Here is an 18,248-nt window from a genome sequence, read left to right as displayed (position 1 = left end):
TGATCCTTTCATATCCCTTTTGCCAGTCGACTGTCCAGCTCTTGGCTCCATCCCTTCCCCTCCTGTCTTCTCCTATCATTTCGGATCTCCCCCTCCCCCTCCCACTTTCAAATCTCTTACTAGCTCTTCTTTCAGTTAGTACTGACGAAGGGTCTCGGCCTGAAACGTCGACTGTACCTCTTCCTAGAGATGCTGCCTGGCCTGTTGTGCTCACCAGCAACTTTGATGTGTGTTGCTTGAAATTCCAGCATCTGCAGATTTCCTCGTGTTTGCACCGTTAACACTGTGTTGAGTGTGTAACTTTGTATTTGGCTTAAATTTTTCTCTTATTTACACTTGTAACCATGCCTTCAAAGCGTAAATCCGATGCAAGTGCTGATGATGCATCAAAGAAAAGGAAAACGATCACGATTGAAAATAAAGTGGAAATAATAAAGCAATCGGAAAGAGGTGAAATGCCATCGGTCATTGGAAAAGTGTTAGGCTACAGTTGGTCAACAATCGGAACTATTTTAAAGGATAAAGTGATGATAGCATTTGAGGAAGAAGACTGGGACCTAAAAACTCCAGAACCGAAAAAGTTTTTGACAAAAGAGTTAGCTGAAGCCTTTTGTCTCATTGAAGCAGGGATGGCAAAGTTACAGGAGCAAGATCCAAACACAGAGAGGTTCACCAAAGTTTACCGAAGAATTACCGAGGGCCTCAGCTGCTACAACGCCATTTATGACAAGGAAAAGAAAAGCTCTGTACAAACTAACTGACGCTAACTAAGAACCGTATGTACCTGTTCCGACTTACCTACAAACTTGACTTAAGGGTAGACTTAGGAACGGATCTCGTTCGTAACCCAGGGACTGCCTGTACTTTGAAAGTGAAAGTACTTTGACAAATGTTTCTATCTGCCCTAAAGTTACTAAGAGAAATAATAAGGTCACAAGACCACAGAAGGACTTAGGAGCAGAAATTGACCATTTAGCTCATGGAGTCTCCTCTGTCATATGATCATGGCCAATAATTTTCCCTCTCAGTCCTGCATAAAGGCCTCAAACCAAAGATGCTGTTTGAAACATTGAGTTTCACCACAGATTAGTTACTCCAGATTCCAGCATCTACAGGGTCCTGTGCCTCTGTCAGTTTTCTAAGATGGAACTATCTTCACTGATAGACTGATGAAGACGATTTAAAGAGTAATGCGATGGATAGGTTTCACTAACATCGTGTACATGAGCAAACAATCTGCTGGAGGAATCCGGTAGATCAAGAAGCATCTATGGAAGGAAGGGGAATTTTGAACCAAAAACTCTGCTTCATGACTGAGAGTGGAGATAGGTGATTGCCAGAATAAATAGGAGAAAGGGAGTGGTGAGACAGGAGTCTAAGGTGCCTGGTGGACAGAGGAGTGATGAGAAATTGCAAGCAGGTTGTACCGCATAGGCGAGGAAAGCTAGGATTGAGTTGAGAGACACTGGCAGGTGAATGATAGATGGACCCGAGGAAGTCTGCAGATACTGGGAATCCAGAGCAACAAACACACACACACACACACACACACACACACACACACACACACGCACACACACGCACACGCACGCACACGCGCACGCACACACACACAATGCTGGAGGAAGTCAGCAGGTCAGGCAGCATTTGTGGAAGTGAATAAACATAAAAAGTGGTTCTTGGTCAAAAGCATCAGCTGTTTATTCATTTCCATAGATGCTGCCTGACCTTCTGAGTTCCTCCAACATTCTGTGTCAATGATGGATGGAAGCAGGCACGTGAGAAGAAAATTGAGAGGCAGATTGAACAAGGCGGAGGGAGAGGTGTGGGAGTCTGAAGGAGACAGCTGCTGGAAGAAGATAAGCAAGAACACAACAAAAACAATAATGGACGCTGATCATGAGGCAAGAATGGGAGACTTCAGGACTGGAGGACAAGCGGCCGTGAGAAAGGTCTCATCCTGGAGGTGATCATGGCCATGAGAAGCAATGGAAGGTAGCAGCAGTCCTGATAAAGGGTCTCGGCCTGACATGTTGACTGTTTATTTCCCCTCCATAGATATTGTCCAACTTGTTGACCTCCTCCAACATTTGTCAGTGTTGTTTCAGAGATCCTCCAGCAGACCGCTAGTTGCTCCAAATTCCCGCATTTGGAATGTGTTGTGTCTCCGTTTATGGAATGTTATGGTACAGGATTGCCTCAGAATCCAAGGAAAATTACATTGTGTGATTCTCAGGATAGCTGAAGTGTCTCTCATACAAGAGAGAGATTAAGGAGTTGGAGCTATGCTGGTATTGAGATGAGTGAGAGGCTTTTACATTAAGCTTCTTGAGGGAATTCACAGGATGGATACAGAGTTGATGTTCTCCCTGGCTACAGTGTCTAGAACCAAGTGTTATGTCTCAAAAGAAGGGATCAACCATTCAAGATGAAGATGAGAAGTGATTTCTACACCAGGAGAGCAAGGAATCTTTGGAATTGTGCGTTCAAGTGGAGAGGCTGAGATGCTAAACAAATGAAAGACAGGTAATAGATTTTTAGTCATAAAAAGAACCAAGTGTTTTGCCATCCAGATCGTTTGCTCTCAGATCTGCCACACATCATGTCATACACCTTCTATTCTGCTCCATGTTCCCCTGACGTACACTGTTACCCTCAATCTGATAACGAATATCACCTCCAAATTTAGTAGAAATGCTGAAAATTTGTGTAACTGAAATGTTGAAGACAAGCCCTTACTTTAGAGAAAAGTAGAAGCTTACAGTAAACTGTAATGATTTACTTCTACCTCGAAAGATCAACCACTAGGAATTGAACATGGACTTCAGAGGAAGTGAGGAGATCACACCCTAGTCCTCATTTAGGACCGGCAGTGGAAAGCACGAGTAGCTTCACATACCTGGAATCAATATCTCAGAGGATGCAAACATGAAGAAGGCATGTCAGGGGCTCTGATTCATTGGTATCTGAGGAGATCCGGCATGTCACCAAAGACTCATCACGTACACAACCCTCCTCACCACTAAGGACATCCTCAAGGGGTGGTGCTTCAAGGAAGCTGCATGGATGCCTTACCATCCAGGACACGCCCTTCTCTCATTACTAACATTGGAGAGACAGCACACACTTAATGATTTGGGAATGGTTTCTTCCCTTTCGGCATCAGATTTACGAATGATCCATGAACACTACTTCTTCATTACTTATTTTGCACTATTTATTTTGTAACATAGTAATTTTTTATGTCTTATGCTGTACGATTGCCACAAAATAACAAATATCATGGTAGATGCCAGTGACAATAAACCTGATTCTGATTTCTTCTGCTGATTAAGATCACTACTTGGCTTCATTTCTGTTCCCAGAAATTTGAGTAAACTATGACTCTTTTAGTCAAATTATTAAAACAGTCATTTAACTCCAAATATTTCTTCAGTATCACTTCCTGTTCCTCAAGAATCACTTCCTGTTTCTGCTTCCAATGGAAATCTATTTTCAGATATCATGAATTTATTTAGGTTTTCCGGATGGCATGTTTTTGTTGGCTTATGGAATATTTGTATTGATTGGTTAATGTTCATTTAGTTTGTTTATATCTCCTTTACAGAAAAGGAAAATTTGGTCTCCGTGTCTTCCTACCTGAAAAAAGCAAGTATGTCAACACAAATGGCAGCTTGGACTGTAATAGTCTGCTGAAAAGAGACTAGCCTACAAGGCAGAGGTTCTCTAACCACATAACTAGCACAATGTTAGACCCAATTTCTAGCCAGCAGAGGAGCTACATACAAACTGAAAGCATGGGCAATAAATTAGCAAGTGAGCAACTAATTTGCCGTTCAGGATGATGATGAGGATATTGCAGCACGTGTACATGAAGTACACTTAGCTGTATTTGCAAGTTAGCTCCCTCTCTTCTACACTTTTAACCAACTGGGAATAACCGATCATCTGATACACTTTTTTTAGTTTTCCCATATCACCTCCAAGAAGACCACAACCTTTCCATGGTTTGGAGGCTTGTGTGCCTCAATGACCTGGAGAGCTACGGTGGCTGTATTCAGGGTTTTTATACTTCGGCTCTTGGCAAAGTCGCCCATGCGAAACAGTTAAAAGGCAGAGGCCAGACTCAGAGTGGTCCACCAGTCCTCCAAGGTCGGGGGTTCAGCTCAGGGTGAACAACCCTGACTGGTTAAAAACAGAATTGTTACGGAAACAGCAATGAAGAATCCTTCTGCATCTCAGTGTGATGGTATTCCTGAGTCTCCACCCGGGACTTGAATGACTGACAGTAGTGAAAACGGAAAGGAAACTACTGACATAATGAAGGAAGCCCTGAACTCCACCAGAGACAGAGGACCTTTACTGCTGCCCTAAATACCAGTGGCATAATGGGCGGTAACACATAACATGCCACATCAGCAAGTTATTTAAACATTACATCCTCAGCAGGTCCAATTAAATATGAAAAGCTAATCAATAAAAGCAGCCAGGATAATCAAGGAGCTTCCCCATTCTCTCTTTTCCCCTTTTCCAGTGGACCAAAGATGCAAACACCTGGAAGCACTTACCACCAGGCTCTAGGACAGTTTCTCATCCACTCTTATAAAACTACTAAATGGCTCTTTAATGTAATAAGATGGACTCTTGACTTCACAATTTGCATCATTATAATCTTGCAATTTATTATTTACCTGCACTTTCTCTGTAACTGTTACACTTTATTCTACATTGTTATATGTTTACCTTGCTCTACCTCAGTTCACAGTGTAAAGATTTGATCTGTATGTCAGGATGCTGCTCATCAACAATACCACAGCATGTAACACCATCATTCCTGCAATACTGATCGAGAAGTTACAGATCCTGGGCTTCTGTACCTCTCTCTGCTTCCTAACCGGAAGACCACAATCTGTGTGGATTGGTGATAATATCTCCTCCTCGCTGATGATCAACACTGGTGCGCCTCAGGGGTGTGTGCTTAGCCCACTGCTCTACTCTCTCTATCTACATGTGACTGTGTGGCTAGGCATAGCTCAAATACCATCTATAAATTTGCTGATGATACAACCACTGTTGGTAGAATTTCAGATGGAGACGAGAAGGTGTACAGGAGTGAGATGTACCAACTAGTGGAGTGGTGTCACAGCAACAACCTGGCACTCAACGCCAGTAGGGCGAAAGAGCTGATTGTAGACTTCAGGAAGGGCAAGACAAAGGAACACACACCAATTCTCATTGAGGGATCAGAAGTGGAGAGAGCAAACAGTTTCAAATTCCTGGGTCTCAAAATCTTTGAGGACCTAACCTGGTCCGAACATATCAATGCAGTTATTAAGAAGGCAAGACAATGGCTATAGTTCATTAGGAGTTTGAAGAGATTTAGTATGTCAACAAATACACTCAAAAACTACTAAAGATGTACCATGGGGAACATTCTGACAAGCTGCATCACTGTCTGGTATGAGGAATACTGCATAGGACCGAAAGAAGCTGCAGAGGGTTGTAAATTTAGTCGGCTTCATCCTGGGTACTAGCCTACAAAGTACCCAAGACGTCTTCAAGGAGCGGTGTCTCAGAAAAGAAGCGTCCATTATTAAGGACCTCCAGCACCCAGGGCATGCCCTTTTCTCACTGTTACCATCAAGTAGGAGGTAAAAAAGCCTGAAAGCACACACTCAACGATTCAGGAACAGTTTCTTTCCCTTGTCCATTGGATTCCTAAATGGAGGTTTAACCCAAAAACACTACCTCACTTTTGTAATATATATATTATTTCTGTTTTTGCACAATTTTTAATTTATTCAATATATGTATACTGTAATTGATTTACTTATTATTATTTTCTTCTTCTATATTATGTATTGCATTGATCTGCTGCAGCTAGGTTAACAAATTTCATGACACATGCCAGTAATAATAAACCTGATTCTGATTCTGATCTGTATGAACAGTACTCAACATAGAACATAGAATAGTACAGTACAGTACAGGCCCTTTGGCCCACAATGTTGTGCCAACCCTCAAACCCTGCCTCCCATATAAGCCCCCAGCTTAAATTCCTCCATATACCTGTCTAGTAGTCTCTTAAACTTCACCAGTGTATCTGCCTCCACCACTGAATCAGGCAGTGCATTCCACGCACCAACCACTCTCTGAGTGAAAAACCTTCCTCTAATATCCCCTTTGAACTTCCCACCCCTTACCTTAAAGCCATGTCCTCTTGTATTGAGCAGTGGTGCCCTGGGGAAGAGGTGATGGCTATCCACTCTATCTATTCCTCTTATTATCTTGTACACCTCTATCATGTCTCCTCTCATCCTCCTTCTCTCCAAAGAGTAAAGCCCTAACTTTTCACTGTGTCTTGGTAGGTCTGAATCCAATTCCAAATCCATTAAGGATATAAATTTAAAAACATCAATTCAAATTATTACGAGCAATATACTTGTGCATTAAAAACATACAAATATACTGTCACATTATTACAATCCTTTATAGAACAGCATGCGGTGCATTGACAAACCTCGAAATGACTGCCGCTCAGTTTGGTTCAACAGACTGCAATGCTTCCTCACTTCAGCAACTTCCTGTAATAGACACACTAGAAATGTTCTGTGTGCAGCAGACTATGCAGACTTAAACAGTAACAGACACAAAGCACAACCCGAATGCAACCTCAAAGAACACATTAATTTAATGATTGTGGAGCTTTAGAGAACATCATTTTACTTTGTTCCTTGAAAACTGCAATGATAACAAGCTCAGCTATGAAATAATAAACATTATGACTAGCCAAAACTGCAGGCATGATGATGACCAGGTTTACATCAAGCCAGCCCCTACCCATGATGACAGAGGATTGTAACTCATATGCACAGAATCATTTGGCCCAACATACCCTCATTATCAGATGACCAAGGTCCTGTAACCTTTTCTCTTTTGAATGTTTCTCTGATTCAATTTTCACAACCACCAAATCTAAAGCAACACATACAAAGTGCTGGAGGAACTCAGCAGATCAGGCAGCATCAATGGAGAGGCAAAAACAGCTGCTGTTTCAGGCTAAGATCCTTCATCAGGACTGAAAAGAAGGCAGCAGAAGCCAGAAAAAAAGAATACAAGGTGAAGGACAGGAGTACAAGCTGGCAGGTAAGAGGTGAAACCAGGTGAGGTGGAAGGTGGGGGGAGGGGCGTTGAAGTGAGAAACTGGAGACTTCCGGTAGAGCTCATGGAGTGAAGTCATGTTCTTGACTCGCTCCATTACCTCTGAGTTTTTTTCCCTATGATCAGCTACATTTAAGCTAACCTTTAAGGCATCGACTTTTACAATACTTTGAAACAAATTGGGCTTTTTGATATTTGGATGCTTTTAAGGTCTGCAATGTCTAAGAACGGGAAAAATGGGAAAGACGGCAAACCTCTGGTTAGACCGAAAGGTACCGATCTTCCTCCGACTGAACCACCATTGACTTTGAAAGCTATATCGGAGCTAATTCAAACAGAAATTTCAACCTCTATAACTGAGCTGATTCGTGCAGAAATTTCAATTAATTTCCAGAAAATTGCCGATGCAATCGATAAAATGCAAACATCTATCACAGAACATCAGACTGCTATATCTAATCTTCAAAAATCCATGCAACAAAATGAACTCAAGATGGGGAAAATCGAAGAAACAATTACTATAATGAAGAAAAAACTTGACTTTCTGACGTCTAAAAACTCGGACTTAGAATCCAGAATGCGACGGCAGAATATTCGAATTATTGGTGTTCGTGAAGCTGTTGAATCTGACAACCCTATAAAGTTTTTTTCTCAACTTTTAAAAGATGCATTTCCCACCGTATTTCCTGACCAACCACCGTTATTGGATCGGGCTCATAGAGTTCCATCATATTCGTCTACGTCCGATAAACCTCGGCATGTCATTTTATGATTTAATTACTTTCAAGACAAGGAGAAACTGCTTTGATTTGTTCGATCTAAAGGTTACATTGATTTTTTGGATCTTCATTTCCGATTCGTGGAAGACTTCAGCAAACAGATTCGGGATCAACGGGTTCGTTACAGATCTGTGATGTCGGAACTCTACAAGATGGATTTAAAACCAGTGCTGCTTTACCCTGCGCGTTTAAGGATTCGCACGCCTGACGGAGCTCTCCGTTTTTTTGAATCTCCATCGGATGCCCAGAGTTATCTGGATCAATTTTCACCTTCAACATCTTAATAGTAATTTTTAATTATCTCCGTTTGATCAGAGGCTGTTAATCTGTCGGGTTTAATTTTTTTTTTGCTTTATATGGGCAGAAAAGTTTATTTTTGTTTAATTAATATGGTTGCCAAACTTTCTTTCTAACTGCGTCATTCCTTTCTTTTTCCCTGGGGATTCTGGGTGGTTATTCCCTCAGCATCATTTCACGTATTTCCTTTGAGGCCTTAAATTTCGTAGTTTTCAAATGTACTTTTTTTTGTAGTTTTTCCTAACTAGTTGATGTTAATAATTTCATTTCTTTTTTTTTGTTTAATCATAGGGTCTGTGGTTTGTTATGGTTTTCTTTATATTTACTGGTTTTTTCTCTGTTTTATATCGTGTTTGTCTTAATTGGTCTACTTTTTTTTATTCCTTTACTGTTTTATAATTAGCTGATCTTTTTTATATTTACACATTTTTTTTGTGAGCGTCTATCGGAAGTCATGGGTGTAGTCTTAGTGCTTGCTTCTTTCTGGCTGGTCTGCTTTAGATTTAGCCTTGGGGTCATGGGGTGGGGGGTGGTGGGAGGGGCTTCACGTTTTAGTTTTTTTCTTCTTGGGCTATTTACATTACTGAAGCATTGGTTGCGTTCTCCTTCCCGTTATCTCTGGTTTGTTCTGTTCCCTTTCCGGGTTCGTGGGTCGATCCTATCGTCAATCCTTTTTTTTGCGGATTGACTTTAGGGTTTATGGAGTCTATTATTAATTTTGTCTCTTGGAATACTAATGATCTTAATCATCCAATTAAAAGGAAAAAAGTTTTTAAAGTATTCCGGAGACTTAAAGCACATGTTCCATTTTTACAAGAGACCCATGTGCGGAGGGGGGACAGACTACATTTTTTTAAATTTTGGAAGGAACGACAGTTTCATTCGAACTCTAACGCTAAGATTCGAGGTGTCTCTATTTTTATAGACTCCTCAGTTACTTTTGTACAACATGATATTATCTCTGATCCGAATGGTAGATTTCTACTGGTTAGTGGTCTACTATTTAATAAAAAGGTAGTTTTGGTTAACGTTTATGCTCCCAATATGGACTGTCCGGAATTTTATAAATCACTATTTAATCTGTTCCCGAATTTGAATGAGTTTTCACTGATCTGGGGCGGAGATCTTACTACTTGCTTATCTCCAGTTTTGGACTGTTTGGCTCCTCTACGGACCTTACCCAATAAATCTGCAACTTTGATTAACTCATTCCTCTCTGATTCTGGGTCGACGGACATTTGGCATTTTTTGCATCGCCAGGAAGAAGATTTTTCTTTTTTTTCACATGTTCACCATTCCTATTCAAGAATTGATTATTTCTTTATTGACTCCCGTCTTATTTCTTCAGTGATTAAATGTGATTATGACTCTATAACCATTTCGGATCATGCTCCACTTAAGCTTTCTATTAAAATTCAGGTCAATACACAAAATAATAAACAGTGGTGTTTTAATTCGTTGTTGCTTCAGGACTCGGATTTTGTTAACTTTATGAATGAACAGATTGATCTTTTTTTTTACAATCAACTACACAGAGGATATTTCTGTGAACATCCTTTGGGATACTTTTAAAGCTTACATTCGTGGTCAGATTATCTCGTATTCTGCTGCTTTGAGGAAGAAGCTGAAGCAGGAGGAGCTGGTAATTGTGGACAAGATTAAGGAAATTGATAAGAAATATGTTACAGCTCCCTCTGAGGAGTTGTATAAACAAAGAACTGAACTTCAAATGGAACACAGTTTATTACTTTCGTCCTCGATTGTAAATCAGTTAAAGAAAACAAGAAGTGAATTTTATGTACATAGTGATAAAGTTGGCAAACTGTTGGCTAACCAACTGAAGACTAATTATACTAAATCTCAAATTAATCAGATTTATAATCAAAATGATCGACTGATACTTGATCATGCTGAGATTAATCAAACCTTTTTTGATTTTTATTCTTCCTTATATCAATCAGAGTCTTTACAAGACTCTAAATATATGAATGACTTTTTAGATAACCTAGATTTCCCTGAGATTTCACAGGATATGTCTTCTATGCTAGATACTCCCATTACCACTGATGAGATTAAGAATGTTATTTCCTCTATGAACCTGGGGAAAGCTCCTGGCCCTGATGGGTTTACCGCTGAATTTTATAAATTTTTTGCACCTTCATTAATCCCTTGGTTCTGTAAGGTTTTGGAGGCTTCATTAAAACTTGGTAAACTTCCCGAATCCTTCTATAGAGCGTCAATTTCTTTAATATTAAAGAAGGATAAAGATCCTGCTCAATGTGCATCTTATAGACCAATTTCTTTATTAAATGTTGATTCTAAAATTTTTCTAAATTATTAGCAAACAGATTAGAAAAAGTACTTCCTTTTATTATCTCGGAAGACCAAACGGGTTTTATTAAAGGTCGTTACTCTTTCTATAACATTCGCACACTGTTAAATATTGTTTATACCCCCTCGAAAATGTTCTTGAGTGCGTTATCTCTTTAGATGCTGAAAAAGCCTTTGATAGAGTAGAATGGCCTTACTTATTTAAGGTGCTTGAAATGTTTAATTTTAGCTCAAAATTTATATCCTGGATTAAATTGTTATATCATTCTCCTATGGCTTCAGTCCGTACTAACTCTTTAAGCTCACCTTTTTTCCCTCTTTTTCGAGGTACCAGACAAGGTTGTCCTCTTAGTCCTTTATTATTTGATATTGCATTAGAACCTCTTGCAATTGCCATTCAAGAATCTCCAAATATTATTGGGATAACTCAGCGCTTAAAGTCCCATAAGATATCACTCTATGCTGATGACTTACTTTTATATATTTCTAATCCTCAAAAATCTATCCCTGCTGCTTTAGATTTATTAGCACAATTTAGTCTTTTTCAGGTTATAAATTAAATCTTAGTAAGAGTGAACTTTTCCCGATTAATAAACAACTTTCCGTTTAAATTGATTAATAATTATTTTTCATATCTTGGGATTAAAATTACTTGTAAACACAAAGATCTATTTAAGACTAATTTTCTACCCTTAATTGATCATCTTACTCAACTTTCATCTAAATGGTCTCCATTATATTTAACTTCGATTGGTCGTATTAATGCAGTTAAGATGTTTATTCTGCCAAAATTTTTATATATATTTCAGGCATTACCGATTTTTGTTCCAAAATTCTTTTTTTGATAAAGTTGACTCTAAAATTTCTTCATTTATTTGGCAAAATAAAAACCCGAGACTGGGTAAATTACATTTACAGAAAGCTAAGAGAGATGGAGGTTTAGCATTATCTAACTTTAGATCCTATTATTGGGCAATTAATATTCGACATATAAAATTTTGGTTACTTGACCAAGATACACTATCCATTCCTAAATGGGTAGTATTGGAACTACAATCTGCTCAGGGCTATGCACTTGGCTCTATTTTAGGTTCTTCTCTTCCTTTCGATTTGAAACGCCACAAACAGGTCTGTAACCCGATAGTTAAATATACCTTACATATTTGGTTTCAATTCAGAAAATGTTTCGATCTTAACCAATTTGGGCTAGCAATCCCTATTTTAGGTAACATTTTTTCCTCCCTCTTTCACGGATCGTGCTTTTCAAATTTGGAAGACTAAGGGTATTTCACGGTTTTTGGATTTATTTTTAGATGGTTCCCTTATGTCTTTTGAACAATTATCTAATAAATATAGTTTACCAAGAATACATTTTTTTAGATATCCTCAAGTTAGAAATTTCCTAAGTACTATACTTTCTTCCTTTCCAATGCTCCCTCCTACATATATTTTAGATACTATAATTAACCTTAATCCATGTCAGAAAGGTGCAACGGCTATTATTTATAATATTATTATGAAATTTAGGAAAGCTCCATTTGATAAGATTAGGTCAGATTAGGAACAGGAATTGGCTTTTATTATTTCTGTGGATGACTGGGGGCAGATTTTACAATTAGTCAATACTTCCTCTATCTGTGCTAAACATTCCCTAATTCAATTTAAAGTTGTCCATAGAGCACATATGTCCAAAGATAAATTAGCTCGTTTTTATTCTCATATTAATCCTTTTTGTGATAGATGTCCAGGGCAGATAGCCTCTTTAACTCATATGTTTTGGTCTTGTCCTACTCTGGAAACTTTTTGGAGAGACATTTTTAATATTATCTCAAAGCTATTGAATATAGATACCTCTCCTCATCCTATTACTGCTATCTTTGGATTACCTAAAATTTCCAGTAATCTTTCTCCTTCAGCCCATAGAATGATTGCATTTCTTACTTTAATGGCAAAAAGATGTATCTTACAACATTGGAAAGAGCCTAATGCTCCAACTACCTTTTTTTGGTTTTCCCAGATGATATTATGCTTAAATTTGGAGAAAATTAGAAGTAATCTTTATGATTCTTCACTTAAATTTGAACAGACCTGGAGATCTTTTATTCAACATTTTCATTTAATGTAATTTTTTTCTCTTTTGGTCCATATTTATATTCCCTTCTTGCTTTTTAAAACTGTTTTTAATGGAGGTTGGGTTTGAGGACGTGATTTTGAGTTCTTTAACTCTACTTGTTTCCAAGTTAGCCCATTGCTTTGCTTTACTTTTAGTTTAGTTGCACGGTGGGGTTTTTTTTGGGTTTTTTGGGGGTTTTTTTTCTTTCTCTATTGATATATATATAAAAATCAGTATACTATTATTTTACCTTATTATTTTATGTTTAAATTGCACTGTTTGTATTAATTTTTTTTCTGTATTAATATCTCCCGTAATTTATTATGTTCTAATAGTGTATTAGTGCCTATATGGTTTACCTTTTGTATACTTATTCAATAAAAAGATTTAAAAAGAAAGAAGTAAGTGAGAAACTGGGAGGTGATTGGTGGCAGAGATAAAGGGCTGAAAGAGAACCCAGTAGGAGAGTAGAGTGGCCCATGGAAAAAAGGGACAGGTGAAGGTGATAGGCAGGTGAGAAGAAGGGGTGAGAGGGCAACCAGAATAGGAAATAGATAAAGAGAGAAGAAAGAGGGTGAAGAAATTACTGGATTTACCAAATTTAAATCTGTCACTATCTGCACTTGCATATCCTCACACCCCTTTTCCTGCAGCCACCATTTCTCTTAAAAGTTTTGTCATGGTGGGAATAAAATCTTCAGTCTGGATTCTGTAAAACACATTCAAGGTCCAGTAGTAGTAGAGCTACTAGGACTTGATGTTTCAATCTCTATGGTAAGTTGGCACTCTCAATGTTGGCAGTAGGCTTGGAGTGGTAAAAAGGAGGGAGGGTAGGTATGTCATCGGGGTCATCAGGTGGGCACCCTCCTTCTTTGACGTTTCGTTGATAAGCCCACAACGTCTTGTTACGTACCCCGTAACTGGGTTGCCAAACAAGCAGAAATGGATCACTCAGTTGGAGTCTGGAGTACTAGAACTAAGAAAGTTTTATTAAAGAAACAAGCAACACAGTAATCGAAAGGATAATAAATGCAACAATTCAACAATGATAACCACACATGTGCACAGAATTAAGATAACAGCATCAATCAAGCTCTATCGTTGTCTAGGGGTAAATGACCAATTTCAAAATGACTCAAAGTTCAGTCCAGTTTAGTAGTTCAGTTCGCAGTAATCGTTGCCATGGCGATGGACAAGGTGGGGGAAGAGAGACAGAGAGAACAACTCATCATTCAGCACAGCTTCACTCACAGACCAGCGGGATGGCTCACAACCAGCTTTTGGGCAGGTCCTTGGTGATGTCACCTGAGGTCACCGACTGTGACCCCTCCTCCAGATGCGGTCGATCCTCTGCAGTGAACCCGGCACCCAGGCAAGGGCGGACACACACCGGGTTCCCGCTGATCGTACCTTTCCACCCTTGTCGTTGTCTGGGACTTCTCACCCACTCGTGAGAAGCGCACCGCTTCCAGGGTCTCGTTACCTCGGGTGGCGTGTGTGTCTGTCTTAGCGAACCTGTCCCTTTTTATCCCCCTGCTGGGGTATCGCCTGTCCATCACTTCAAACAGTTCAGGGCTCAAAGGGGGGAGCCGCTCCAGACAGCTCTTCCTCCCACATCCCTTCATTACACATCTCCAGACGCTGCTCCATTGTTCCTTATCTCTCCTTCCCCTGAGGGCAGGTGGCAGACCAACTGCTGATGCCACTGATGCTAGCCCAGGCCAGCAAACATCTTAATTTTATGTGTATTCTCGTAACAGTCTCCAGAGGGCTCAACGGTGCTACCTGGCGTCCCAGATACACCCCCCTCAGTTCCATACCCTCCTGTCTTCATCTTGCAGCCCAGTTGTTGTCTTTCCTTTTAATCCAAATCCAATTGCTGCTTTCTTCTGCTGCATTTGACAAGGACTTGATTGCTTGTTGGAGGGAGTGACCCCTCACTGCCATCTTCTTCAATAGACTGGTCGTAGATGTAGCAACGAATCCCCTGCATCCCACTTCTACAGGAAAAATCTTGGTCTTCCAGCCATTCTAGGCAGCTTCAGTTGCCAGTTCAGAGTACTTGGTCCTTTTCCTCTTATAAGCTTCTTCGACACCATCTTCCCAAGGTACTGTCAATTCCACAACATATGCCAGCTTGGCTGTTGTGGACCACAGGACCATGTTTGGCCAGAGTGTTGTAGCCACAATGTCTGGGAGAAACACAAGCTTTTTTTCCCAAGTCCACGTCCATTTTCCAATCCCGAGCAACCTGCAGAATACTGCAATGAGGAAGGCTGCTGGGGTCAATTGCATATTTTTCCAATAACTGGAGAGTCAATTACAATTTGGCCATACAAAGCATTTTGACTGGTCGCAGGAATTTTTTTTCTCCTATGAATTCCAACATTATTACTTATAGACACAGTTAAATATGCACTGTTGAACAATTATTCCTAAGACTCAGCTATTTGCATTTGTACTCATTGCTGCTCGAGTTACAAGTGGCAATGGGAAGAACGTTTCGAATGGCAAAAAATATATACCAGTCTGACTCCTTCCAATGAATTCAAGCAAGGCTGCACTACTTTCCCATCTCTATGATAATAAGACTCTGATACCCCATCTGAAACTAAATCAGCTTGGTCTCATCAACAAAGAATAAACAGGGCCAAACATATTCTATCATCTTGAACTGATAGGAGTGTACAAGATGATAAGAGACATGGATCAAGTGGATAGCCAGGGACCTTTTCCCAGAGTGGAAATGACTAACATGAGGGGGCACAAGTTTAATGTGTTTGGAGGAAAGTATAGTGTAGGAGGTCAGAGGTAAGTACTTTACGCAGAGTTGTGAGTGCCTGTAACCCACCACCAGGGATTGTGGTGGAACCAGATACATTATGGACATATAAGAAATTCTTAGAGAGGTGCATGGATGATAGAAAAATTTGAGGGATGGCTTAGATGGATCTTCGAGTAGGTTAAGAGGTCAACACAATACTATGGGACCAAAGGGCCTGTACTGTGCTGTAGTGTTCTATGTTCTATATTCTATGCCCAGTTGGGCAGAGAAAAAGCAGAATCTGCAAGAAACAAGACTGCTGTTAATGGCAGAAGTAAGAACAGAGCAAAACAACTTCTTGAAGCTCCATTTCAAATTAAGATAATTCAATTTTAATTATTTTTGGATGTTAGATGTCTCCAGACTATAATAGTTCCATTTTGAAAATCCTATTTGTTCGAAGGCATAGACGCTAAATCAGGGTCATTGAGTCATAGGGCACTACAGCACAGAAACAGGCCCCTTGGCCATCTAGCCCACGTTGAAGTTATTTTGCCTCATCCCATTGACCCACACCTGCACCAGAGCTCCGAGACCTCTTCGGCCCAATGTCCATTCAAACTTCTCTTGAATGTTAAAATCGAGCCTGCATCCACCATTTTCTCTGGAAGATCATTCCAAACTTGCTTCTCCCTCTGAGTGAATAACTTCCCTCTCAGGTTCCCCTTAAATATTTCACCTTTTATCCTTCACCAATGAATCCTAGTTCTAGCTTCACCCAACCTCAGTGAAAAAGCCAGTTTGTATTAACATTATCTATACCTCTCAAGTTTGTATTCTTCCATCAAATCTCCCCTCATTCTCCAATGTTCCAGGGAATAAAAGTCCTAACATATTCGACATTTCCCTATAACTCAGATCCTCAAGTCCCAGCAACACCCTTGTAAAATTCCTTTGCACTTATTCAACCTTATTAATGTCTCTCGTGTAAGTCTGCAGTTCTGGTCACAATACTCCAAATATGGTCTCACCAATGTCTTACACAACTTCAATATAACATCCCAACTGCAGGGATCGCTCCCTATGCGACTCCCTTGTCCATTCATCCCCCCTCCATCCCTCCCCACTGATCTCCCTCACCTGGCACTTATCCTTGTAAGCGGAACAAGTGCTACACATGCCCTTACACTTCCTCCCTCACCATCATTCAGGGCCCCAAACAGTCCTTCCAGGTGAGGCGACACTTCACCTGTGAGTCGGCTGGAGTGATATACTGCGTCCGGTGCTCCCGATGTGGCCTTCTATATATTGGCGAGACCCGACGCAGACTGGGAGATTGTTTTGCTGAACACCTATGCTCTGTCCGCCAGAGAAAGCAGGATCTCCCAGTGGCCACATTTTAATTCCACATCCCATTCCCATTCTGAGATGTCTATCCACGGCCTCCTCTACTGTAAAGATGAAGCCACAATCAGGTTGGAGGAACAACACCTTATATTCCATCTGGGTAGCCTCCAACCTGACGGCATGAACATTGACTTCGCTAACTTCAGCTAATGCCCCACCTCCCCCTCGTACCCCATCCGCTATTTATTTTTATACACACATTCTTTCTCTCACTCTCCTTCTTCTCCCTCTGTCCCTCTGACCCCTTGCCCATTCTCTGGGTCCCCCCCTTTTCCTTCGCCCTGGGCCTCCTGTCCCATGATCCTCTCATATCCCTTTTGCCAATCACCTGTCCAGCTCTTGGCTCCATCCCTTCCACTCCTGTCTTCTCCTATCATTTTGGATCTCCCCCTCCCCCTCCCACTTTCAAATCTCTTACTAACTCTTCCTTCAGTTAGTCCTGACGAAGGGTCTCGGCCCGAAACGTCGACTGTACCTCTTCCTAGAGATGCTGCCTGGCCTGCTGCGTTCACCAGCAACTTTGATGTGTGTTGCTTGAATTTCCAGCATCTGCAGAATTCCTCTTGTTTGCATCCCAACTACTGTAGTCAATACTTCGCTTTATGAAGGCCAAATTGCCAAAAGCTCTCTTTATGACCCACTCTATCTGTTATGCCACGTTCCGGGAATTATACATCTGTATTCCTAGACGCCTCAGTTCTGCAGCACAACTCAGTGCTCTGCTGCTGACTCAAAACAGCCTTTTTTACTAGTTAGTATTGGCTATCGATAAGTAACATCTTGTAATTTGATTGAAGTCCTACGAAGAGATTCTGATAGTTATAGTACTTGCATCCAAAACATAATTAATCTCAGTCCCTGGGACACAGAAGGACTGAAGCAATAGGTGAGGGAAGAGGGTGCAAATAAGGTACAGCGAGAAGATTTTAAAATGAATTTATTAGTTTTGATTAAAGTTAGGCCAATTGGTCTATCCATTTTTAAAGTTATTCATGATGGAAATTCCTGATGCAGAAAAGGGATAGTATGGGACACAGCCTTGAGGAATTCCATTGGCATCATAGGTCTGAGATGACTGGCCTCTCCTGACCACAGTCCTCAAACAAGCTATTCCTTCAGTTCTGTGGAGAAATTTCTCTTAATTACCACCAATTTCAGTTTTATTAAAGTTCCTAGCTGTCACAGTCAGTCAAATGCTATCTGCACTTCACCTCTGGAAATCACATGCTTTTTGCCTGTATATACAACTTTCCATCACAGTTAAAGCCCTCCCCAGCACTGAGACCACTGACAAGGAAAGCAACCGCAAGGAAGTTTCATCCATTATCAAGGACCTCTACCATCCAGACCGTGCTCTCTTCTTGCTACTACCATCAGGAAGGAGGTACAAAAGCCC

At 40.4% G+C, this 18,248-nt stretch overlaps 1 pseudogene; it reads right to left on the bottom strand.

Moving 5' to 3' along the window:
• The window catches only part of LOC134357254 (leucyl-cystinyl aminopeptidase-like), a 164,405-nt pseudogene that overhangs the window by 103,131 nt on the left and 43,026 nt on the right, over positions 1-18,248 (bottom strand).

Source organism: Mobula hypostoma, chromosome 16 (genome assembly GCF_963921235.1).
Source record: "Mobula hypostoma chromosome 16, sMobHyp1.1, whole genome shotgun sequence".
Classification (NCBI taxonomy): Eukaryota; Metazoa; Chordata; class Chondrichthyes; order Myliobatiformes; family Myliobatidae; genus Mobula; species Mobula hypostoma.
This window is presented reverse-complemented; position numbering and strand designations above follow the sequence as displayed.